Source organism: Nomascus leucogenys, chromosome 8, assembly GCF_006542625.1.
Source record: "Nomascus leucogenys isolate Asia chromosome 8, Asia_NLE_v1, whole genome shotgun sequence".
NCBI lineage: Eukaryota > Metazoa > Chordata > Mammalia > Primates > Hylobatidae > Nomascus > Nomascus leucogenys.
This window is the reverse complement of record NC_044388.1, coordinates 9,447,132-9,472,001: the sequence shown is the minus strand read 5'-3', so window position 1 is coordinate 9,472,001 and position 24,870 is coordinate 9,447,132. Positions and strand designations below refer to the sequence as shown.

General features: G+C 42.5%; 1 protein-coding gene across 6 annotated transcripts in view; it reads left to right on the top strand.

Annotated features, from left to right (window-relative positions):
* The first annotated feature begins 7,024 nt into the window (after nt 1–7,024).
* ZBTB38 (zinc finger and BTB domain containing 38) overlaps nt 7,025–24,870 on the top strand; it is an 81,919-nt gene continuing 64,073 nt past the window's right edge. For 2 of the 6 annotated variants that reach the window (XM_012508589.2, XM_030816725.1), the window contains exon 1: nt 22,260–23,662. The gene's annotated coding sequence lies outside the window, so the exon portion shown is untranslated. Of the gene's footprint in view, nt 7,588–8,598; nt 8,738–22,259; nt 23,663–23,687; nt 24,862–24,870 lie in introns of those variants that run through there. The other 4 variants (XM_030816731.1, XM_030816730.1, XM_030816726.1 and 1 more) reach the window with 3 other exon arrangements.

Sequence of the window (24,870 nt, the reverse complement as noted above, 5' to 3'; positions counted from 1 at the left end):
CCTAAAGCACCAAATTCTCTGACTCCGTCAATGTCAAATCTGTAAATGTGTTTTCCAGAAGCTATTTTCCTCCAGAGCCACTAGAGGGGACACTCTGCTACACAAAGGACAAGAACAGAGCACTCAGGCAACTTTGTTTTCCTCTCCTCTTGACTTTGTTTCTGTTTCTGACTGCCCCAGCCTTAAATAAATGGTCTTTGATGTTGAGTGTGATAACCCCTCACCATGAAGCATGAAGAGTTGTTTGTCTTGTGCCTGGTGCCATAAAAGTCAGTGTTTTTAGATATGGAGGGGAGGGGACAGCAAAATGTTCTCTGCTTTTTAAACATTCTTTGTAAGGTAGTCAGATGAATCATGCCTCTAAAAAAAGACATACATTTCCATAAGCAGAGCCTGCAGGACAACCAGGCTGGGAGGTGGAAAATCTAGTTCTCTTCCTGGTCCTGCCACTTCTGGGCTGTGTGATGTTGGCCAAACTTCTTAACTTCTCTGGTTTTATATAGATAACAGAACTGAGGAAACTGAGGCTGAGAAGTTAAGGTCACACAGTATGCTAAGTCGTCAAGCAAGGACTTGCATCTGACCCATCAACTTCATAGAATAGTTGTGAAAACCAAATGAGATGGAGAACATGAAAGAGTCTTGAAAAATAGAAAACCCCACACAAGTTCAAGGTGTGAATGTGTAGATATTGTGGGAATGAGAGAAGGGGATGGCTACAGAGTGGCATGAGGGAGCAGGGTAGGTCCACACAGCAAACAGAAGTTACTCCTTCTGCAAGTGTTGTAAATTACAGGAAAGAGCCTCAGTGCCCCCAAATACTTCACTACTGATGGAGCTTCATCCCTAGGGCTTAAGGTCTCCATCCCTATAAAAGTGGACAGATCACTAAAAGGAGTTTACTTTATGCTCTGATGAGTTGTTTATACACCTTAGCGAAAGTGAGGGATCTACATCAACACTGGTTTTTAAACATTTTTTTTTAAAACCCTGAACCACAATAGAAAATACGTTTCACAGAGAGACCCAGCTCACATACATATTATAAAATTGAAACGAAAGTGTTAGTTATAATGTACTTGGATCTTTTCTATTGTTCTATTTTATTCTATCACTTGAAACCAATGCTGACCCACTAAATGATGAGTCCTGACCTGCGCTTGAAGGTATTACACTAGAAGGTTTTGTGGAGGGGAAAGAGTATAGGGTCCTGGGGCTGGTCTAGGGAGGAAACAGATGTGTCCTCCAAACAATACTCAAGGAGCCCTAAAGATGAAATTTTTACAGTTTTATAGTTTTCCAAGGGCAGATTCTCTGAGGTGTGATTCAGGAGGAAGAAAAGAGAACAATAATTCCAAATCTGAATTCCCAAAATTCACTGAATGAGTGAGGATGGGCCATTGGGTAGCAACCTCTAGACTGGATTCTCAGAGGTTATGATCTAAACCCCCCACATCATTAACATAAAATACAGATAACATAAAATATAGATAGCATAAAATAACCACCAGCATAAAAAACATTTTTAATCTAACATTTATTGAGCCATTATTATATATCAGACATTGCACTAAGCACTTTACATGAGTGATAGGACATAAATTAAGTTTAAGTGTTCCCTGATTTTCTTCTCTTCCTGCCCACTAACAAGAGTTCTGGCTTTGTCTGTCCAATTTCTTTTTCTGCCCCATCAGAAGAAGAACTAGACAGAAGTAGAAGGACCAGAGGAATGCTGATTAGGACTGGAGAAAAAGATTTTAGGGAGTTTGGGAGAAAGAAAGGGAGGCAGAAGCTATGGGGTGTAAGGGGCTTGGATAGGAGGGGAAAAGGATGCTGAGGGGAACTGAAGGGGCTCTTTGTGATGTTTGAGAAATGCAAGTATTAATATGAGTTAATTAGAAATTACTTTTGGTGACTAAACGGGGTTTCTTGGGCTGAAACCCTGCCCCCCACCCCAAGACTGCACGCTGTAGGTCATGGTCTGAATAGGGTTACATATGCATTATCTTATTTAATCTGCATAACAAACCCATGAGGTGGTATTAGTATTTCCTTTTTCTCAGATGAAGAAAAAGAACTTGATACAGTCTAAGTAACCTTACATTACATGCAGCTAATAAATAGCGAAACCAGGACTGGGACTTAAGACTTTTGATCATGAAAGCACAAGCTCTTAAGTCCATGAGCATAGATGATTCCCAGTATAAACAATACCAGTTAATAAAATACTTGAGAATAAATTTAACAAAAGAATTGCAAGACTTGTACACTGAAAACAACAAAACCTTGCTGAAATAAATCAAAGATCTAAATAAATGAGAAGGCTTCCTAGCTTTATGAATCAGATGACTGTATATTGCTAATATGGGATTACTCCCAAAATTGATCTGCAGATACCATTTAACATCTATCAAAACCCCAGCTGTATTTTTTGTGGAAATTGAGAGGCTGATCCTAAAAATCATATGGCAATGCAAGGGATCCAGAATAGCCAAACAATGTTGAAAAAGAACAAAGTTGGTTGACTCACACTTCCTAATTTCCAAACATAATATGAAGCTATAGTAATCAAAACAGTGTGGTACTGGCATAACAATAGATATCTAAATCAATGGAATAGAATTAAGAGTCAAGGAATAAATATTAATATTTAAGGTCAGTTGATTTTTGACAAAGGGGCCAAGACAATTCAATAGAGGGAAGACTAAATAAACTCTTTATTTTAGAATAGTTTTTAAAATAAACTCTTTATTTTAGAATAGCTTTATATGTACAGAATTGTTGTAAGAATAATCTTTTCAACAATTAGTTATGGGACAACCAGATAGCCACATGAAAAGAATGAATGTGGATCCCTACCTCACACCATAAGCAAAATTAACTTAAAGCGTATCATAGATCTAAATGTAAGAACTAAAACTATAAAACTCTCAGAAAACTCAAGTGTAAATCTTCATGACCTTGAGTTAGTTGTTTTCTCAAATATGATGCCAAAAGTACAAGTGATGAAAGAGAAGATTGATATGTTGGACTTCATCAAAATTAAAAACTTTTATGTTTCAAATAACACCAACCAGAAAAGAAATGACAACCATAGACAGGGAGATAATTTTGTAAAATATATATCTGATAAGGGACTTGTGTCTGGGATATATAAAGAATCCCTAAAACTCAAAAATTAAAAAAAAAATCAGGCCGAGCGTGGTGGCTCACGCCTGCAATCTCAGCACTTTGGGAGGCTGAGGCAGGCAGATCACCTGAGGTCGGGAGTTCAAGACCAGCCTGACCAACATAGAGAAACTCCATCTCTACTAAAAATACAAAATTAGCCAGGCGTGGGGGCATATGCCTGTAATCCCAGCTACTCGGGAGGCTGAGGCAGGAGAATGGCTTGAACCGGGGAGGTGGAGGTTGTGGTGAGTTGAGATTGTGCCATTGCACTCCAGCCGAGGCAATAAGAGGGAAACTCCATCTAAAAAAAAAAAAAAGACCAATTTGAAAGATAAAGGATTTGAATAGACAGTTCTCCAAAGAAGATATACAAGTGACCAATAAGCTCCTGAAAACACACTGAACATCATTAGTCATTTGTTAAATGCAATTCAAAATCACAATGAGATACCACATTGTACTCACTAGGATGGCTATAATAAAAAAGACAGGCAATAATAGCGTTGGTGAGGATGTGGGGAAACCAGAACCCTCATAAATTTCTAGTGAGAATGTAAAATGATGCAGCACTTTGGAAAACAGTTTGATAGTTTCTCAAAACGTTAAACATAGTATGATATCACTCAGCAATCCCACTCTTTCATGTCTACCCAAGAGACATGAATGCCATGTCCACAAAAAAAAAACTTGCACATGAATATTCATAGCAACATTATTCATAACAGCCAAAAAGTGAAAACAACTCAAGTGTTCATCAACTAAGATTTGGATAAACAAAATGTTATATACCCACACAGTGGAATATTATTTGGGCATAAAAAGGAATGAAGTACTAAAATATTCTATGCCTTAGTTCATTTGCTGTTGCTTAAACAGAACACTTGAAACTGGGTAATTTATAAAGAAAAGAAATTGACTTCTTACAGTTATGAAGGCTGAGAAGTCCAAAGTCTAGGGATCACATCTGGTGAGGACCTTCTTGCTGGTGCGGACTCTCTGCCAAGTCCCAAGGTGACACAGGACATTACATGGCAAGGTGGCTGAGAGTGCTAGCTCAGGTCCCTCTTTTTCTTCTTATAAAGCCACAAGTCTCTCTCTTGTGATAACCCATTAATCCATTAACCAATTAATCCATTAATCCATGAGTAGATTAACCACCTCTGAAAGACCTCACCTCTGAGTACTGCCATATTGGAGATTAAATTTCAACATGAGTTTTGGAGAGGACAAATATTTGAACCATATATTGTATGATTCCATTTTTAGAAAATGTCCAGAAGAGGAAAATCTATAGAGACAGAAACTAGATGAGTGGTCATCTAGGGCTGGCAGGTGGGGACAAATGAAGAATGATACCTAATAAGCACGGTGTTTTTTGGGGTGGTGACAAAAAGTGTTAAAAAAAATAGGTTACAAATTACATAATTCTGTAAATACACTAAAACCCATTGAATTGTACAATTTAAGTGAGTGAACTTTATGGTATGTAAATTATACCTTAATAATTTTTTTTAAAGAGAGGGAATGAAATGAGAGAAATCTAAGTCAACAAGTATAGACAAGTCTTCCAAGGAATTCCTTGCATTCATAAAGGTTTGGTTTTAATTACCAGCATTTAACTGCATTTGTTGTAGCAAAGGAGGAGGATGCTCCACTTCACGTAGAGACAAGGGAAATGCCATTGTACTTACTTCTCTGTATCTCCAAGTGGATATTTTTCCCAGTTCTCTGATTTTATTTTCACTGTTAGTATCAACCCCAGAGCGTATAACCCAAGAATCTGTGTCTCACTTAAGCTTACTGATCATTTCTGCTTCTGTTCTTTATTTTTCTGTTCACATTATCCTGATAGGATGCAGGGTGAAGAAATAATCAGCCTCTGTTCATCTTATTAGAGAAATAAATACCTGTGTATATGAAGCAAGCAAGGCCACTGAGTCTTTGGGGAAACAGAGCAGGGAGATGCCCAGAGGCATTTTCTGCAGAGAAGGAAGAAAAGAATAAACAAGTCTTCTGCCAAAAATGCCTGGAACTTAAAGCGATTTCCTCAGCCCAAGATCAGGCTGTGTGCAGACACTGACAGTGAACCTGATCAGTTGCTGCTGCTCCCTTGATTAAAAGCATGTGGCTTTCTCTCTTGTGAAATTCACCTCTATAAATTCCACCTGCCTAGGGATTCAAACTACATGGAACAAGTGCAGTTCCTCAGAGTGGCAACTGGCAGAGCTCCCAGGAACAAGGTAGAACTACACAATGTCCCAGGCATCAGAGGCATAGATTGCCTGAGCCAGGGAGAGTGGTCTCTGTGACCTGACACCCCACCCACAGTGGGAAGGAAAGCTGTGGGTGTGTTATCGAGGAGGCCTCCACAAGGGGCTGGAAATTCCTGGTTTTGTCTTCCTCTTGGAATGAGACATTTACTCTAAAAGAATCATGGAAAAGTACAAACCACAGAATCATAAACCACAGAGGGAGAAGCTACCTCGTAGGTCATTCTTATGCTGGGCCCAGATACCCTGATAAGCAGATGTTCTCTTCTCGCCACCCCTCCTCGCCTTTGCTTGCCCACAGCCATTGCCAGGACTCTTCCTCAGGCCCAGAAAGGCAGCTGATTCCTGGTAGGAGGGCACTAAGAGTAGAAAGTAACTACCATTGTCAGGTCCAGATCTGTTCCCAATCCCTTCTCACTCCTCCTGCACTCTAAAACCACACCACAGTTTCAACTCTTTTTCTGAGTCCGGAGTCTTTGAGAGTGCCGTCATGTCCTTCTTCCTGTAGCCTTCTTGTCCACCCCAGATGGACTGACCCTCCCACCTACATCCATGAGGCCAGAAGGCAACAAAGACAAGCGTGGACTCTGGCTCACGCCAAGGTACTCTGTCCCCCGTGGCTCTCAGATTTTGCATCTACCACATGCCACAGGCTTGCGTCCATCCAACCTCCCTAGTTTCTCATCCCCACTTGAACCTGATGACTGACTCGCCCTCCTGGCCACACTGAGTAAGCCACCCACTTGCCAAACCTCAGACCTGGTGTTGACGCAGTAAGAAGGCATGAGGCCCATGTTGCCAGAACATTCCTAATTGTTTCACTGTTTCCTTGTAGGATGTGGTTTCAAGTCCCATCTTTATCTTTGTCTCCTTTCTCCTGGCCAGGGTGCCCTTGGTCAATATTCCTTCATTCACTCCAGCCACTCAGCACCATGATTAAGAAAACAGGATGTGAGATTAGATGATCCAGGCTCTGCCATGAACTAACTAGCTGTGAGGCTTTAGAGAAGTGTCTTAACCTCTCTGAGCATCCATTTCCTCCTCTATGGCATTAGGAATATTAATAGTACCTACCTCACAGCTTTTTTGTTGTGATAATACCAATAAATGAAATAATCTTCATAAAGTGCAGAGGCTTGAATGTTCACTCTAAGTATTTAATGTGTCCTTTACTATTTTATTTTACAATTATCATTCCTTAATTCATCATATAATTACCAAGCCCCATGCCAGGCACTGAGATATAAATAATCCCTTTAAAGAGTGGTCATGTCTTAAATCCAGGAAGAGCTAGTTCATGCTGGCACCCAGGGTAGGAAGTGAAGCCCAGGGCCACAGCACAGAGGCGGAGGAGAATAGACACTGACCACCAGGAGCTGCCCGGGGATGGTGACAAAAGTGCTTTCCACCTTTCCACATCTCTTTCAATACCACTGCAACCCCTTGAGTAAGGTGCGCACCACACAGAAGAAGGGGGATGGCAGAGGGGCAGTGAGAGGTCCCCAGGGAAACACCCTCTCCTTCCCTGCTTCTCCGACGGAGCACGGCCATGCCTCTGCCATGCAGGAGGGTGATGTCCTTTGGGGAGGCCTTGTTGAATCTGTCTGGGGCTGTTCCGGAAGTAGGAAGGGCGGTTGGGGGTGGGGAGACGGCAGGAATGTTCTCCTGGCCTGCTGGTCTGTGCCGGAGAGTGTGCTGAGAGGAGGGCCTCTGGACATCAAAGGTTCCTTTTGTCCCCTTCCGAGTGGCAGGGCAGCCCAGCCCGGGCTGCTGGCGATGACTCAGGCCTGGCCCTGACGTCACCCACGCCCGGCCACTGGCCTCCCTCTGAAGCCAGGAAACTAGTTGGGGAGTGGCACTCGCAGCTGCAGCAAATCTCAAAATAAAGAGGCAACGGCCTTTCTCTTTCCTCCATCTCCCTATAGCACACCTTTTATTTCTTTTCTTCTTTTTTTTAAGCCTCACGAAAGATTTTACTTGTAGATCAACTTTCAAAATGTAGGAAGTCAGAATGGGTGACATCATCAGAAAAATATGTGGAGCTGATCACCACAAGAAGTGAAGAACCCAGAGCATGAAAGCGGTTGTGACTCCTGGGCCCAGGGAGTTGACAGCGTCTGGGCTTCAGAGGAGCCAGCGCCTCCGAGTAAGTGAAGGCCCACTTTTGGCCCCCCCTCACTCGGCGCCCTTCACCATAGGGCGCCATCTTGTTCCCTGACGCCTACAGCTTGCCAAACCCCAGCCCAGAGTTGGGAGTAGGGACTGCATTTGGGAGACCCTCTAAATACGGCCCCAAAGGGATCTGATATCTCTCTTCTCCACAGGATCAGAAAAGAATGCAAAAAAAAAAAAAAAAAAAAAAAAATACTAAGACGGAAACCCTGGGGAGAATGGCCCAACTGATGCCTTTCCCTGTCAACCCTCTTGTTTTGCCTCCTCTTCCTCCCCTCACCTGAGTACTCCGTTTCAGACTGTCAGAATGTTTGTCCAGAGTTCTGGATTGTTTGCTTCCTAGATCTTATACTGAGCGATCAGACATAAAAATAAACCCTGTTCTAGGCAAATACGTGTCCTGTGCCATCAAATGGTATTTTCACACTGAACCTGGTAAAATATGACAGCCCTGGTAAAAAGATGTACACAATTGTGCTGCCTTTACTGAGCACGTTTCTGATTGTTCTGTGTATGAACCTGCATTTATCTTATCACCCTGTTTACAGAGGACTTATTTTCATTCCTACTTGTGCCATCGTATCTGGGATGATATTAAACACAAAGACACAATGTGTCTGTTTTAACTTTGTCTAAAAACTCGTAGTTCTTTACAAAGCCTATAATTTCACGACCTCTGGAAGTTCCTACCCAAGAAAGTTAAGTTCCCAAGAGAAAAGTTTTGACATATACATGAGAACAGCACGTAGGCATAGAAATCATACCCTGATTTTCCCGGCTTCTAAGTCATCCCCTGAGTCAGCATCTAGTCTTCGTATAGCTGACGTATCAGGGGAGATCTGTTCTTCAGAAATTCTATGTTAAAATGATTGGGAGCGGAGAGGCGTAAGTCTCATTTTAAAGCCAGTAAGGAAGCTTGTCATTTACTGGAAAACAGTGGCATATTCCTTTGTAAATAGACAACTCCCTTTGGAAATTAACTATCACATACTAAAATATCTGTTTTATAGGCCTTATGTTTTACTTTTTGTTTTACTTTAATATATTAGGTTGTCTTGAAGTGAGGCTCTGCTGTAGTCCTGTTCTTCTGGCTCTAAGATCTGAACGTTGTGACCACTAATTTGGTAAGTGTCATTTGTCCCCAACAGCTACTTAAATTTAAGTCTCCCAATTCTCCTTTTTTAGTTTGTGGTAAGATTTAAAGAAAAGGGGAAAGGGCACAGAGATTTCTGTACACAATGATAACAGCTATATCAAAAAGGATATTAGGATAGGCTAATTGTTATAATAGAACCCCAAATCTATAATGGCTCAAACACAATAGTTTATTTCTTGCTCATGTAACAGTACAGGTCAGTGGGGCAACTGTCTTTCATGCATTCATTCAGAGACACAGGTAGAGAGGGGCTTTGCCTTCTGCAGCATGTGGTTTTCAAGGTCCCCTAGAGGTGTCTCCACTCCTCAGTGAAGTACGAAAAGAGCATGAAAAAGTGCACATGGGAGTTTTTTATGGGCTCTGCCTAGTCGTGCGTGTTACTTCTACTCACATTCCATTGGCTAAAACTCTATCACATGACCACAGCTAACCACAGAGGAGTCTGGGAAATGTAGTCCCTGGTGGAGCAGCCACTTAGCAGTGACAGCTCTGGAGGGTTTCTGAAGAAGAGGTGGTTCTCTCTGGCACAGCACATAAAAGAAACTTGGAGACACTCAAGGATAAAGTTGCATAGAAACAGTGGGAGAAGTAAAAAATTATCCACATTTAGATTTTCCTGACTGACACTCTTAGGTAACATCTGGCCATGAGGGCAAGATGCAATGGATGAGATTTCTCAACACTTCTGTCCATTATGACCCTAAGCCTTTATGTGAGCACCATCATGTTGCCCATGGCCAGTGAACCACGAAGGACATTTTCCTTATTTCCTTCTCCTTATTTTTCCTCTCAGGATCCTCTTGGTCTAGGACTATACTGGCTTTGTCTCCTTCCTGGATCTAGTCATATTAGTTGGAATTGTGACAGAATTCTGCTCCCCCAACTATGAGCCCCAGTGGTCTATAGGAACGCTCTTGACTTCCTTAGCTCGTAGTTTTCTCTGCTCCTGGAGGCTTTGGAAATGTATCCTACCTGATCTGCTCCAGGTCTTGGGACACTTGATCAGGGGAAAATTCCCTAAGATGAGACCTTTAAACCAAGTTATTAGAGAAACTGTTTTTTCTTTTCTTTCTTTCTCTCTTTTTTTTTTTTTTTTTTTGAGACAGAGTCTCACTCTATTGCCAGGCTGGAGTGCATCGGCATGATCTCAGTTCAGTGCAACCTCTGCCTCCCAGGTTCAAGTGATTCTACTGCTGCAGCCTCCCGTGTAGCTGGGACTACAGGTGCGCACCACCATGCCCAGCTAATTTTTGTATTTTTAGTAGAGACGGGGTTTCACCATGTTGGCCAGGATGGTCTCGATCTCTTGACCTCATGATCTGCCAGCCTTGGCCTGCCAAAGTACCGAGATTACAGACATGAGCCACCGTGCCCAGCTGAGAAACTTTTTTTTTCTTTGAGACAGGGTTTCACTCTGTCACCCAGGCTGGAGTGCAGTGGCACGATCACAGCTCACTGCAGCCTCAACTTCTCAGGCTCAAGCGATCCTCCCAAGTAGCTGAGACTACAGGCATGTGTCACCATGCCTGGCTAATTTTTGTATTTTTTGTAGAAATAAGGTTTCACCGTGTTGCCCAGGCTGGTCTTGAACTCCTGGGCTCAAGCAATCCACCCACCTTGGCCTCCCAAAGTGCTAAGATAGCAGGCAGGAGCCACCGGGCCCAGCCGAGAAACATTTAAAAGTAGACTAAAAAGTCTCAGGCTGGGGCTATTAATGCTACCCCAAAAGATGTGATATAGATGTCTAGCTTTTTATTTTCAGGAAAAGTTTCAAAACATTTCCTGAAATAACAAGTGGTAAAGTTGTAAGCTCTATTTGGAGAACTTTTAATAAGTTTAACATTTTATGTAACCTTCTAACCATTGTTGATGTTGGTGAAGTATTCCCCTCATTGGTAAATACAAACCACATGATGGATGCCTTGTGATGCCCCAGACTTAAAGGCGTGAAATAAAAATGAACTCAAGTCTTTGCCTGAGGTGCCTGGTACCTAGTTCTCTAGTTTTGTCAATATCTGACTAAACACTCTGGTTTCTAATTGACTTTTGCCCCTGGACTTGACCTTTCTGGCACCCACATCCACACCCTGAAGAGCATGTATTGTCTATTGTGTGGGGATACCTGTTACTGGCCAATTTGCCACAGCTTCTCAGATATCTGACAGAGGCTGATGCCTGGCCTACTCTCCTGTTACTGCTGCCTAGCCTCTGCCCAGTCCCCTTACATTAGGATGGAGCTGAGGAGGAATGGAATAGAACAACAAGATGAGTTGCTGCAAAAATACTTCAGCCTCTGAAAGTCTGTCTTTCCAAGTTGTTAGGAACTGAAAGTGTCTATTGATCGGGATGCTGGCTGGGCTAGTGGTGTGGGCTAGTGGTATAAGCTAATGATAAGACCAGGTTGGGCCGGGCACGGTGGCTCACGCCTATAATCCCAGCACTTTGGGAGGCCGAGGCGGGTGGATCACTTGAGGTCAGGAGTTCAAGACCAGCCTGACCAACATGGTGAAACCCCATCTCTACTAAAAAAAATACAAAATTAGCCGAGCATGGTGGTGCACACCTATAATCCCAGCTACTTGGGATGGCTGAGGCAGGGGAATTGCTTGAACCTGGGAGGCAGAGGTTGCAGTGAACTGAGATCACACCATAGGACTCCGGCCTGGGCAACAAGAAAGAAACTCCATCTCAAAAAAAAAAAAAAAAGACCAGGTGAATGGGGAATACAGTGCCTGCTAGAAGGGCGCAGTTGAAGGAATAAGTTAAGAATACGTGCCAGATTTCAAAAGCTGGAGCCAAATGGGGATGACGTGTTGCTGGAAGTCCTAGCCTAACAGAGTCTTTCAGGAAGGGCAGAGCCAAAGGTCTCAGTCAACGTCAGGGTCCATTCATGTGGGAGAGTGGCTAATCACAGCTTGCTAATTTCAACTACCATCTGTTATGACTCCTCAAAGCACTAAGTATGCAGGATTTGACATATGAATGGTGTTAGGGTTGGGGGAGGGGGCCAGCCTCCTGATTTCTAATTTCTAGCTGCATATTACTACAGGAAAGGGAGTGAGACCACCACATCAGGTACCAGAATTTCACTACTGTCAACACTTGGTGTTTGAAAGAAAGCCATAGATCCCTGTGACCACTGGATGCTGAGTGACCTCACAGACAACACCAGCAAAGCAGGATTGTGTACAAACACACATTTTGTAAATATTTTGATATTTGACATTTCAAAAAAAGCATCAAAGTAGACAGCCTGGGAAAAGTTAGACTTTGTTGAGCTTTCTCAACCTTAATTTTGTGTTTTGTTATTTTTTTCTATTTTAATTTCACATGGGAGTAATAATTCAAATTTGAGGCACTATAGTCTTTTCAGAGCTTAGGTCATCTAAAGATCTGAGCCTGGCCTTGTTGAGCCATGATGAGCAGATGTGGACTGAGCACACAGTCTCACACAGGCAGCTCTTACACTAGTTGAGTATTTTAATCCCTGAGGTTTTAGAATTGTCATAGCACAGATGTGCAAGCTCCTTTCTCCCCATGGGTCAGCATCATGAATGTTCTGTCACTGTCCTTAGAGAGTTTTGCAGAAATACCACATCATATTCACCAAAACTAAGAATTCATAGTAATAGGGCTTTATAATTTCTCACACTGAAATCCCCTAATTTCTTGTCAAGAACCAAGTTGGAAAATACCACACTTCAGAGTTTTGTTTTTAACTCAAGAAGCTTCTGGTTTTCATCAGAACTTTAAAGCTCCCTCCTACCTCCAAAATTATATTGTTAGAAAATGTAATGCTGAGACTCTGTCAGAATAAGTAGGTGATATATGCAAAATGATTTGGGCAACTTAGAAAAGTGCATGTCAAGGTAAACTGTTGATAAAGGCCGGGCGTGCTGGCTCACGCCTGCAATCCCAGCACTTTGGGAGGCTGAGGTGCGCAGATTGCTTGAGGCCAGGAGTTCAAGACCAGACCAGCCAACATCGTGAAGCCCTGTCTCTACTAAAAATACAAAAATTAGCTGGGCTTGGTGGCACATGCCTGTAATCCCAGCTTCTTGGGAAGCTGAGGTATGAGAATTGGTTGAACCCAGGAGGCGGAGGTTGTGGTGAGCCACGAATGGGCCACTGTACTCCAGCCTAGGCAACAGAGAAAAAAAAAAAAAAGTGTTGATAAAAAACTAATCATCATAATTATGGTCAGTATTGGTGCTTTGACTTTTGATATTGTTATTATCTTTATTTTAAAGATTTTTTTGTCTTTCTAAGTTGACTTTCATCTGGGATCCTTAGCACCACTTCTAACTAGCCAAAGCATGTTTGATTGTAGGCCAAACTCCCTACGGAGAGGCTTCTGATCTTATTCACAGGGATATTTAACCTGGGGTTCACTGAAACCTTTGAGGAAGGATGGATGAGTCATCTCTCTGCCAAAAGAAGATGATTCCTGGCATTCTATGGGGCTCCCAGTGCACTGGGACAATAAGGCTTGGAAACTACTCCATGGAGGCATTGACCTTGGGTAGTGCCTTCCAAGCCAGAGTGGAGAGAGTGGACCCCTCATCTTTGTCCAAAAGAGCATTAGTATAGCCCCTCACCCCAACGCCACCCCATTCTCTCCTCTTTAAAAGGAGAGAAGAATATATACAAGAAAAAATTGGAAAAATTACATCAAAATGTTAAAAATTGTTGAGATGGTATTTTATGTGGTATTTTGCCCCCATTTAACATTATGTTGTAAACATTTTACCAAATCACTAAATGGTCTTTGAAAACATGATTTTTTAATGGCTGTGTTTCCATTGCACTGATACATTTTAATGTATCAATTTTTTGTTGTTGGACATTTTGATTGACTTTAGTGTTCTACTATTTTTAAAGTTTCTAATGCATATTAGTGAATTGGCCCCTAAAAAGGTACCAATGTCTATTTCAAAACCTTGGTCTTTTTTAGTTTCTCACATTAAAATGCATGCTGCTAGGCCCCAGTGGTATTGGAAGCTCTGAGGAGGAGCCCGGGGAGATGCATTTTAATCTGCCCTTCCAATTTTTCTGCATTAATGCCTGAGAACTATTGACATGCTGCATTCACTTCAACAAATACTCAGTTGGCAAACATTTATTAGACAAAAAAACATTAGGAAACTCTGAGCTAGTATATCTACGCCAGAATTTAACTTAAAGTCTTTTTTTGGCTTCTGATTTTTAGATTTTCCTTTAACTGTAATATGATGCAGTAAAAAGATTATTAGCTAGGAAATCAAGAAGCCGTATTGTACACATGAAATCACTGAGGCCCATAATGGTTCATTTACTTCCTGGTGGTCACTCAGAGATTTAGTGGCAAAGGTTGAACTAGACAAAGGGCCCAGGGTCACCCAACCTTTAGGTAAGAGACAAAAGGCACCAATGAGAAGATTGACTCCTGAGGCAACGCCCTGCCTCAGCCAAGGAGCTCTTACCTGCCCTCAGATAGGCATGCCCGTACTTCAAGACACTCTTGGGCAGCCTAGACCTAGCAAGGGGCACACGTGCCCATCTTGGTCACCTAATGGGGCCAGACCATGGTGTGCCCTGATCCCTGAGGTGGTAGCACTGAAGAAGCTGGACCCAGGAGGACAGAGGGCAGCCGTGCAGGCAGCATCCATGTGATCAGCGCCACAGGAGCAGAGTAGGAGGTGGGATCTGGGCTCAGAAACCAAGACAGCGGAGCAGGGTCAGGGCAAGTGCCAGACTAAAATGTGTGGGCAAATTTGAGGTCAAGGCAGGGATGAGTTGAAAGGAAGACAAGCAAGAGCTAGAGGGGAACTGCAGAGGATTTGGCCTCAAGGATGGAGTCCCACTGTGTGACCTCACAGTCAGGGGAGGTACCTGCCGCAAGCCGTGCCTGCCTTTTTAAATCTGAAAGGTGCTGTGTGCTGGGCTGCCTTCTGACAGCAGGAGAGTAGGAGCACAGCCTGAGAGGAGGCAGGCCGGAGCAGGAGGAACCTGAAAATGGAAATTTAGGAAACAATGGAAAAAACAATTATAGCAACAAAAAACCAATTTCTTTAAACTCTCACCATCCTCTAAGAGGAAGTCTGACTATTCATCCTGCCTGCATAACCCTGCTGAAACCCATCAACCCACCCCCACTGATCACCTGACAGTGTCTGACTGCCTGGCTTCCTCTCATCCCACCACCTCAACTTCTAGAGCCCACCAAGGCATCACTTGACTTTCAAGTTCTGCCTGGACAGACTGCTCAGCTCCCTACCCGCCCCAGTTCATGTTCAGGTTCTAGAAATCAACTTTAGGTTCCTCCATGCCTACGTCTATGTTGATCTCCTGCAAAGGCACCTGGTGACACACAAGAGCCAGAACCCAAAGGAGCTCCTCCACAGGATCCTCCCAGGGCTTAGCCACCGGGGAATTTTGCTGATGATCCCCAAACTTCACTGCCCCATGCAAGTCTCCACTATCTCAAGGGTATCCCTGTTCAGGATTACTACTCTCCTGATTCTTGGCCTCCTAGTCCAAACTCATGGCTCCAGGGTCATGATGAGTAAGAGTTCTGGCAAAGTCTGCAACTTCCCTTGAACAAGAGGTACCTTGAATCAGATGGAGGGTGACTTTCCAAGAATGGCTGGGCTGGTTCAAGTCTTCACTATAATGTTTGCCTGATGTAAAACCCATCACCTTGTTGTCCTGCACAACTTTCTTGAGTGAGGCACCTTCTGATATTCAGATGACATTCTAATTGCTCATGAGACCTGGACCCCTGGGCCAGGAAAGCCCATGTGGTGGTGACAGCAGTGCTTCCAAATCTCACCCACAGGAGACAAAAATAGGAGTTCCATGGCATCCAGACAAGGTGTCCACATGCTGCTGGAGAGTCTTGGGTGGTCACAGAGTACAAAGTTCAAGGGCAAAGATTGTTTAGTGGGTCCCAAGATTTGACAAGTGCCACTGGTGGTCCCACCCTTGCCTCTCTACATTGATTCCATGTCCCACTTCCTCTCACACTATGCTCATAATGATCTAACTTGAGAAATCAAAAGTATTCACACAGCCTCTGGCCAAAGCTACAGGAAGACCCTGGCCCAGGCAAACTCTGTTCCTGCCCCACAGCTGTCATTTCACCTGCCCTACCCCATGGGAGCATGTGCCACTGATATCAAGTCTTCCTGCTGGGCCAAGAGGCACTGCCTCAAAGAGGCTCAGCATCCCCAGATAGCAATGTCCCACCACTGCAGTCAGGAGCAACTGGGCAAACCCGAAGACTCAGCCCCCCATCCAGAGAGACCATCCCATTTTCCATCGCCTAAGTGCCAGACAGCCCAAACTGCTGTGTAGACAGCTACCAGGAAAACTGGAGCAATGAGAGACATCTGAGGTCACCCCAGCTAAGCTCGGAAGGCCACAGAGCTTAACTGCCTTCTTGACTGTGGCCCATCAAAAGGAGCCCCGACACATCTAGTACATGGCTTAAATAAAAAATGCTGAGGTTACCAAATGCTGGCAAACATGTGGGGACACTGGATCTCTCCTACATTGCCTGTAGGAATGTAAAATGGTACAGCCACTCTAGGACACAGTTTGGCAGTTTCTTATAAAAGTTAAACATATACTTACCACATGATCCAGCAATCCTACTCATGCGTATTTACACAAGAGAAATGAAAACTTATGTTCTCGCAATAAACTTTACAAGAACATTTATAGCAGCTTTATTTGTAATACCTAAAAACTGGAAAATAGCCAAATGTTTTTAAGCAAGTTAGTGGGTAAAACACTGGTACATCCACACCTTGAAATACTATTCAGCAATAAAAAGGCATGTGCTCTTTACATACAATTCAAATGGATCACAAGGGCATTATGCTGAAAGCCAATCTCAAAGAGTTACATGCTACATGATTCCATTTAGAGAACGTTCTTGGACTGACAAAATTACAGTGATAGGCCAGGGCACGGTGGCTCATGCTTGTAATCCCAGCACTTTGGGAGGCCGAGGCAGGAGTGCCCAAGAGTTCGAGACCAGCCAGGGCAACACAGGGAGACCCCATCTCTACAAAAATTTAAAAAACTAGCTGGATATGCGGGCGTGCACCTGTGGTCTCAGCTACTTGAGAGGCTGAGATGGGAGGACTGCTTGAGCCCAGGAGTTTGAGGCTGCAGTAAGCCATGATTGTGCCATTGCACCCCAGCCTGGGTGACAGAGTGAGACCTTGTCTCAACAAGCAAAAAAAAAAAAAAAAATTTACAGTGACAGAGAACAGATCAGTGGTTGTCAGGATGGGTGTGATTATCAGAGAGAGCACAGGGAACTGTGGTGGTGACTATTCTCTATTCTGATGGTGATGGTCATTACTCCAGCCTGCACATGTGATACGTTGCATAGAACTGTAGACATACAGGTACACACACACACAGAGTGCATGTAAAAACGGGCAAAATCACATAAGACTGTATCTGCATTTATTTCAACTATACCAGCGTCTGTTTCTTGGTTTAGCCCAAGTACTACAGCTATATAAGACATCACTGGGGGAAGGTGGAGAAAGTAGACACTGAATAACTTCTTGTACATCTTATGCTATTTCACAAAAAAAGGTATTAAAACTTTTTAAAAGTTTTTAAAACTATGTTTAAAACAGGGTTTTCCCACCTTGAGGAGGGGGATTTATCCCCTGGCTTCTCCTTTATGAGCAACTCCTGCTATTTATTTTGCCGCCTTCTAACTTGTGGTTTGAAGTCTACAATGTCCCGCTGGCTTTGGCCGCACCCTCTGCTTCTCAGAGACTGACAGCCCATCTCAGATGGAATCAAAGCTCAAGTATGCCAGCACTGAATGTGAATGTGCCCCATTTACCCCTCCCTGAGACTATAACTTCAAAGCTAGGTAGATTCAGATCTAAGAAATGGTCTCACGGTGAAAATCGAGGACAAATCATCCTTCTCGCCCCTGTGCAGTAATTTCTTTTCTGGAACGACTCTTTGCTTTGCTCTTCATACAGATTATACTCTTCACCTTCACCAAATGGGCCCTCCTTTAATGGAAGGAGATTAACCCTTCTTTGCCCCCTTTCAATCTCATTCAGCTGAGGGCTTTCTTTTAACAGCGCTGCTGTCTCCAGGCCTTGTGCCACAGCTGAATGCTACAGAGTGAGATGGCTGCCTTCTCTTTGAAGCATTTATGTCCCTGTCAAATACCTTTTTGCCAGACTTGGCCCTGGAAAGACAGTTTTGAAATTAAATTTATTGTGAGCTGCCTGGGTTGGCAATATGGAATTGCACAAGGCCATGGTCATTTAGGTCAAGAGGGACTCGCTGCACTCACCACCTTCGGAGCCCTATCTTAATGAAACTCGAGCTGTATTTACTCCCAGGTTCTGCAGAGGAGTCCCCAGCATCACCTAAGATGGAGGCTGAGCATATGGGCTGAAGTCTATGCGGCATCCTGTCCGGATGTGACAATACACTCACAAACCACTGCTACCCCAGGACTGGCCTCAGCCCCCAGCTTCCAACCGTGCCTTAGTTATTAGAGGGACTCATCTCAAGAGACCATGATGACAGGGACAGCGGTGCGCATTTCTCGGGCCTGGCTGTGAGCTGGCAACCAGGATCGTGTGCTAGAAAGGTGACAATTTTAATCGTTGACTTTCTGTAGTCGTTGGTGAATCTCATAGTTTTGCACCTTTTAGTTTCACAACCATACTGAACAACGGAAAATGAAACCTGCAGCTTATTTTTAGCCATTCATGCTAAATCATGAGATTTTTCTTTGCAAACCAAAGAGGATAAAGGCTACTTCAGCAGGCTAAACTTAGTCAATTGACTTAATATAGCAATCAAGTCTGGTTCTCTGACAAGTCTCAAGTGACATTGAGAAGTTCCAGGTGATATTTTGGCCAACATTGACTATTTTGCTTAAAATTATATTTAGTTGAGTTTTGTTTTTAGTTAAACAAATGTAGTATGATATTTTCATCTGAGAGGAATTGGGAAACATGTTATAAACCCTCCATTCTGTCATTTAGTCATTAATTCAATTAACCTATAACTATTTTTAAGTATCTGACAGCTTAGATTTTTTTTTAATTGAGCCAGTGTGTTGAATTACAAAGAGCAGGATGCTAGAAATTAAGGAATATGACTTCTATGCTCATTGCTGAGGCCTTTATTTAAATATGACACTTACTCTCTTTGAACCTAATTTTCTTCTCCCTCAAAGAAATGGTTTAGATGGCATTTTCTAAAGTGTCTTCCTTGTCCTTTAATTCTGTGAAACACGCTCTGCCACTGAGGGCCTGAGGAAATGTTGAGGTGTTCTTTGGGGGCTGTGGCGGTGTTGTCAGGCCACTCTTATTTCTGTCTCCTCTTTCCCTGTTCTAGGAGAGACAGGTTTACACAAAGCACTGTGGTCTGCTTGCCAGACAATTTGTGGCTCCCCTTGGTAAACAAGTGATTAAGTACTTGAAAGATTTTCATAGAGATTTTCAGCCCCCAAGCCCATTCCTTAACTCCCGAAACAAGTACTTTAACTTTAGGAAGTGGCTTCGTGATACAAAGCTGAGGATCCCGCTGGTAGTGGTAGAGAAAGGACTCCAGAGTTTGGTGCTGGTGAGTCCAAAACATCCTCAGTGAGCCTCTCCATGGTGTTAGGAAATGCTGTAGTGCCCTGGAAGATACAAAGATCTTGCAGGAAGCAAGCCAGAGACATGGGCCTAGGTAGATAATTCAATACAACCAAAATGTATTGTGCTTTTATCTTTAGTCGAAAGGAGTTAAAGACTCACTGAGGCTTGTTAAGCTTCTCTGAGAAGAGGTGCATTGTTGTGGCCCTTTCTGAGCTGCAACGTCATGTATCTGAGAGAAGAGAAAGCAAGTAAATTTATTCCCAGGTTTAACTCTTGAAATATTTGTTGCCCAGGGTGTGAAGAAAGATACAAAGAGAAGATTATGCTCTCATATGAGGTGGATTTTTATGGATCTGTAAGAATTCTTACTTTTTTTACCTTCATTTATATCCCCACCTTCCCTTTTCAGCCTAGTTGCTAGTCTCTCCAAAAAGATGAAACTCTACTTCCTTGCTGAATGTGTTTTGGCAATTCAGAATCTAGAAGGCCCTGTTGTTTCACTTGCTCTCCATCTGGTGCGTGACAAGCAGTCATGGCAGAAAATGAACTTGTGATTGGGTAGTAGGAATGGGCACTCAAGGTCATTATTCATGCCATGTTTCAAATGCACTGAGAAATGAAAGCAGCAACTATTCAGTTGCTAAAGCCGATGTAGTGATTTCCATAATGGTGATGACATCTGTTGAGGATGCTCCCACAGGAGGATTTGAGTTGGGTTAGGATGGGTTGAGATGTTGTCCACCACAGTCTGCCTTGCAGCCTATGTCATTTGCCACTTTTCCTTTGTTAAAAAACACATGGTTTACAGTTCCCTTTTCCTTCCAGCTCTTTCCTGGAGGGTAACCCCAGTTTGGTCCACAAGGCTTGCTGCCCAATCCTTGCCAACAGATATGTACTCCTTTCTCACGTCCTACACAGATGCTAACGGATGGACGTGAGGACGCTCGTGTATAAGAACTGGAGAAGGTTTCCTGGAGTTCAGAATCCTCAAGCATGTCATTCACCCAACCCTCCATTCTACTACCTATGAGCATTGAGCAAGATAGTCTTCCTCTCCTATTCCCAGGTGGGGTGGAGCTGGTGGATTAGAAAGCGCCCTTTGAGAGCCATCTTGTTGGCATGTACACTTACTGCAAATGAAGCAGGATAGTCAGCTGGCCACGTACACCAGAAGGCAGGAGACTTGGAGTCCAGCTCTTGGCCTACTTGACCTAGAAAACAAGCTGGGCTTGATTTTTTAGAATCACAAACTTTTAGAACTAGAAGGGACCCGAGACAGAGGCAAAATGAACAGATGATAACAGAGTCATTAAAATGATTTTAGTGTTTAAATCATTTTAATGATAAAATAAAACAGTAAATTTGGTTGAGGAAAATCTCTTACTTCAAAATTAGGCTTTTTAAAAGTCCATTTAAAAATATGTTGGAAAAAAATCATATTGGCTACTTAGGTTATCTGTTCAGGAGAAAAATACTATTTGTGAGTTGCAAGTAGGTCAGTTTCAGCCAGGCACAGTGTTATGAGCCTATAATCCTAGCTACTCAGAAGGCTGAGGCGGGAGAATCAACTGAGAGTTCAAGTACCACCTGGGCAACATAGCGAGACTCTGTCTCAAGAGAACCCAAAACCAAACAAACAAAAGAGAACAGGCTAGTCTGATTGTTACACTGATTTTTCTTTAACTGATCATTTAGAGTAGAACACTCTAACAACCTGATAACAAATTTATTCGCAAATGCTGAATACATTGGGTATAAAAGGAAACTGGCTATAATTTTTAATATAGTGAAAGGCTGCATTAATAATAAACTCACTTATGAAGTGTGTGATCTTGGGCAAATCATTGGATCTCTCTCAGCCTGTTTGGTCACCTGTGAGAGGGAAAAAACTAGACTCCACTAGGTTTTAATAAATACATTTCAAGTGGAAATGTATTTATTAAAATAAACATTCCATCTGAAATATATTTATGTCATTTATTTTCATTTATTTTGCTTCATAAAATATTTTTTGAATTATGGCAAATCTCCCCCTAAAATACTTACTCTGCTTTCTACACTTAACTTTCCAACATGGTCCATCTGATTCCTCCTCTTTCATTGTGTCTTTTCCACCTGCTGGGCCCAGCCTGTCTCCAGCTGGTGGCATCCTAGGTTCCCACAATTCCCAGGTCCTGGAGGGTAGAGGCTGATTCATATAAACAGAGGTAGTCAGGGCTCCAGGGAGATAGAGTCCTCTACCAGGTGTCTGCACAATAAGAAGATTACTGACATCAGGGATGGAGTGTGGACGTAGAAGGAAGTTTTATCCTCTTAAGATTGGTGGAAAGACGTAGACTTTGCAATCAATCAAACTTAGGTTTGAATCCTAAGTCTGCTATTTGCTGTGTGTAATCTCTATTAGTTCCTCACCTAAAATTGAAGATACTCCGTTTGCAGGATTATTGGCTTAGAATGAAATAAACATTGGGCATGTAGCTAAACTATTGAGTATATAGTAGGTTCTCCATAAGGGTAGCTAGTATAGACTTTTTAGCTCTGATCAATGTGGAAGGCAGAAGTTCCTGCCCAGGTCTCTAGGCAAGATGTAGATGTTCAAAGTAGCATTGAACTTTCTCAAAAATCCAAAGGCATTTTTGGTCATTGGTAAATTAAATCACCATGTTGTTTCCAGGACTAAATACGCTATAGACAGATGTAATAACCAACCTCATTAAAAAATCTTAAACTTTTTATATACTAAGAATTTAAACAAAAGTGTATTTGGTAAACACTTTTATTTTTCTTTTAATTTCAATTGGAATAGCCTAACCTGACAACAATGTACCCACAAATGTTGACTACCTCTATTAGGTGTAAAAAGAACCCAGCCGTAATGTTTGATGTGGTGAATGGCATAAAGGAACATGCAAACTGATCCAAATGTTTATAAACCAAGGATTCCTCTGGGACTCAGTGCCCTACTTTATGTTTTTTTAAAACATAGAGAGTCAAGCTTTGTTCATACTTGAATTGTGTACATTGCATTAGCCATGCAATTTAACTTTAACCCACAGGACTGCAAAGAAAATTAGCTCAGCCTGCAGAACAACGAGACCGCGAGCAAGTAAGCACGTTAATCGAAGTGAAAGGCTCACCCCTCACTTCTAGCTCTGTCCTTCTCCAGCCTGTGCCTGCCAGATTATCTCGGGTTCCTCGTGTTTGACTCGTCAAAGTGGCAGAAACAGGCTAAAATGTTCACTGTGGAAAAGGGATTTGCCTTTTAAATTAATGTTTGTGCACATGCCCCGAGGAGGCTGATGAGAAGCACGCAATTTTTTTAAATCATAAGTGAATGCATACCCTTGCCACTAGTAATCATGACAAAGCTGAAGTAATTCAGGCATGAGCATGGTTTTCTGAAAGTATAAAACAGGATTTACTAGTTGAGAATGTCTGCATAAACAAGCTCATTGCTTTGAATATTTTCAACTATAGTTCACATTTGTTTAATCCAAGCAGGTCTGGTAAACGTACCATGTTTACTGATTGTCTTGGAACATCACAAAATAAACCAATACCTGGCTTTTAGGCTGGTTTTGACAGAGGGTGGACAGAGAACCCCACAAGGGGTTTGGAAACTGCCCTGGCATCTGGCTTACAAGTACCAGTATGGGACCTGACCACATTCACCACCCTTCCCTGTAAAGGGAATAGAACACTATTTACTCATCTCCTGGGAACCTAATATGGATTACTGTTGTTGTCACTGTCATTTATTATTCCCGACAGAGGAGGCAGACGACTTAGTTCTATGTGGTCAGAGTTGATTCCATAACGTGTATATTTAGCCTACATGATAATAATTTGCGAGTACTTTTAAATGAATGTCTAGCTTTCAAACGTCATTAATGGGGAATATCTCAACAGACATGAAGAGCATTCAATGCCTAGGTGTTTGCGTCAACCTCCTCCCACCCCACTCTAAGGACTCTGCTTCATAGATGACCGTATATTGAATTGGTGCCTTATAACTCAGCGTGATCATCTCTCTAATTCTCGACCCCCATGGTAAAGGAGGAATTGGCCTAAGGACACTCCATTCTAATTTTCTGACGCTGTCAATGCTAACCAGAGCTCATAGAGCAATGATGTGGGGGTGGGGAAGATGGTTCCACCATTGGTGTGAGACCAGGAGCTACTGTTTTCGTTAGAGCCACATTTATTTCTGGAGTAGTTGTGGGAGAGAGATGTACTCCAAAGAGAAGAGGACTCTCGCTATGGTTCAGGTATGACCCACCATCTGGACAACTCAACTCAGAGACTTTAAAGTATATAGGATATAGGAGGGCAGGGTACATTCCACACACTAAGCTAAAAATCACTTACGCTCTGGGGCAGGAGATAGAATGAGAGCTAGAAACAAAAGATCCAGTTGTGAAACCTAGTACCTCAGCTAAGGTGTTTGAACATATTTTCTCTTTTAAAAAAATTCTGGGGAGCTTCAATGTGTTGCTAACCTGATTATTTTCAGCCAGTCCTTACAGAAGATTGAGGTGCTGGAAAACTAGCAACCCCAGAAAATATTAATTCATTTTTGCACGTGTTAAAATTAACAACAGCATATTCAGTGATGCAATAGGCAATTGAAGACTTTTGGAGAGATAAGAAGAAGAAAACTATAAATATTATATATTCAAAATCAGTCTCAGCATTTTATAAAAATGTTGGCTTATGTCCAGGATCTAAGGGTGGGGGTGGGTATGGTTTCTTTGTAGCTAAAGAAATAGAGTGGAAAAGAATCTGTTCTATTTCCTTAAAAATAAAAGACTTCTTGTTTTATACAGCCTGGCAAATAAAATGCTTTTTGGTTTTTTTACCTGCCGGCAAGATCTGGAGGAAATTTTGCTAGCAAGCTATGCTGTTTTCCTCTTTGGGGACCTGGTGACACTGGTTTTGCAGCAAAACCGTATTTGCTTATTAGGCATTTCTTAAAAATCCTGAATAAGCAGCTCTTTCAACAGTTTTTGTTCCACATGTTAAACATTTCATTGCAATTCGAGCTTCGAGTGTGTGTGTGTGTGTGTGTGTGTGTGTGTGTGTGTGTGTGTGTGTGTGTTGATAGGAAGGAATGAAAGGGGGTGCATAAGAATTCTTGAAGGTTTTTTATTTAAAAAATTAATTCCTCACCATTACGTATTGAAGTATCTGCAGAAGGTGATTCCAATTTATTATATACCACCAAACTAGATCCCATCAATCTTGAGCAGTGGGGGTAGGGAGGTGGTATTGAAGACGACATGAAATTTGGTGTTTGAGTGGATGAGATTTAATTTTCGGAAAACATTTCACTCATAAAACGGGTATCAACCCAGTGTCAGCACTGACCTCCTGATGTCAATGTCATCATGCAAGCATAGCTAAAATAAGCCTCAAAGTAAAACAAAGAAACATTGCATCTCAGCACAATACGATTTCTTCTCTTACAGTATGTACT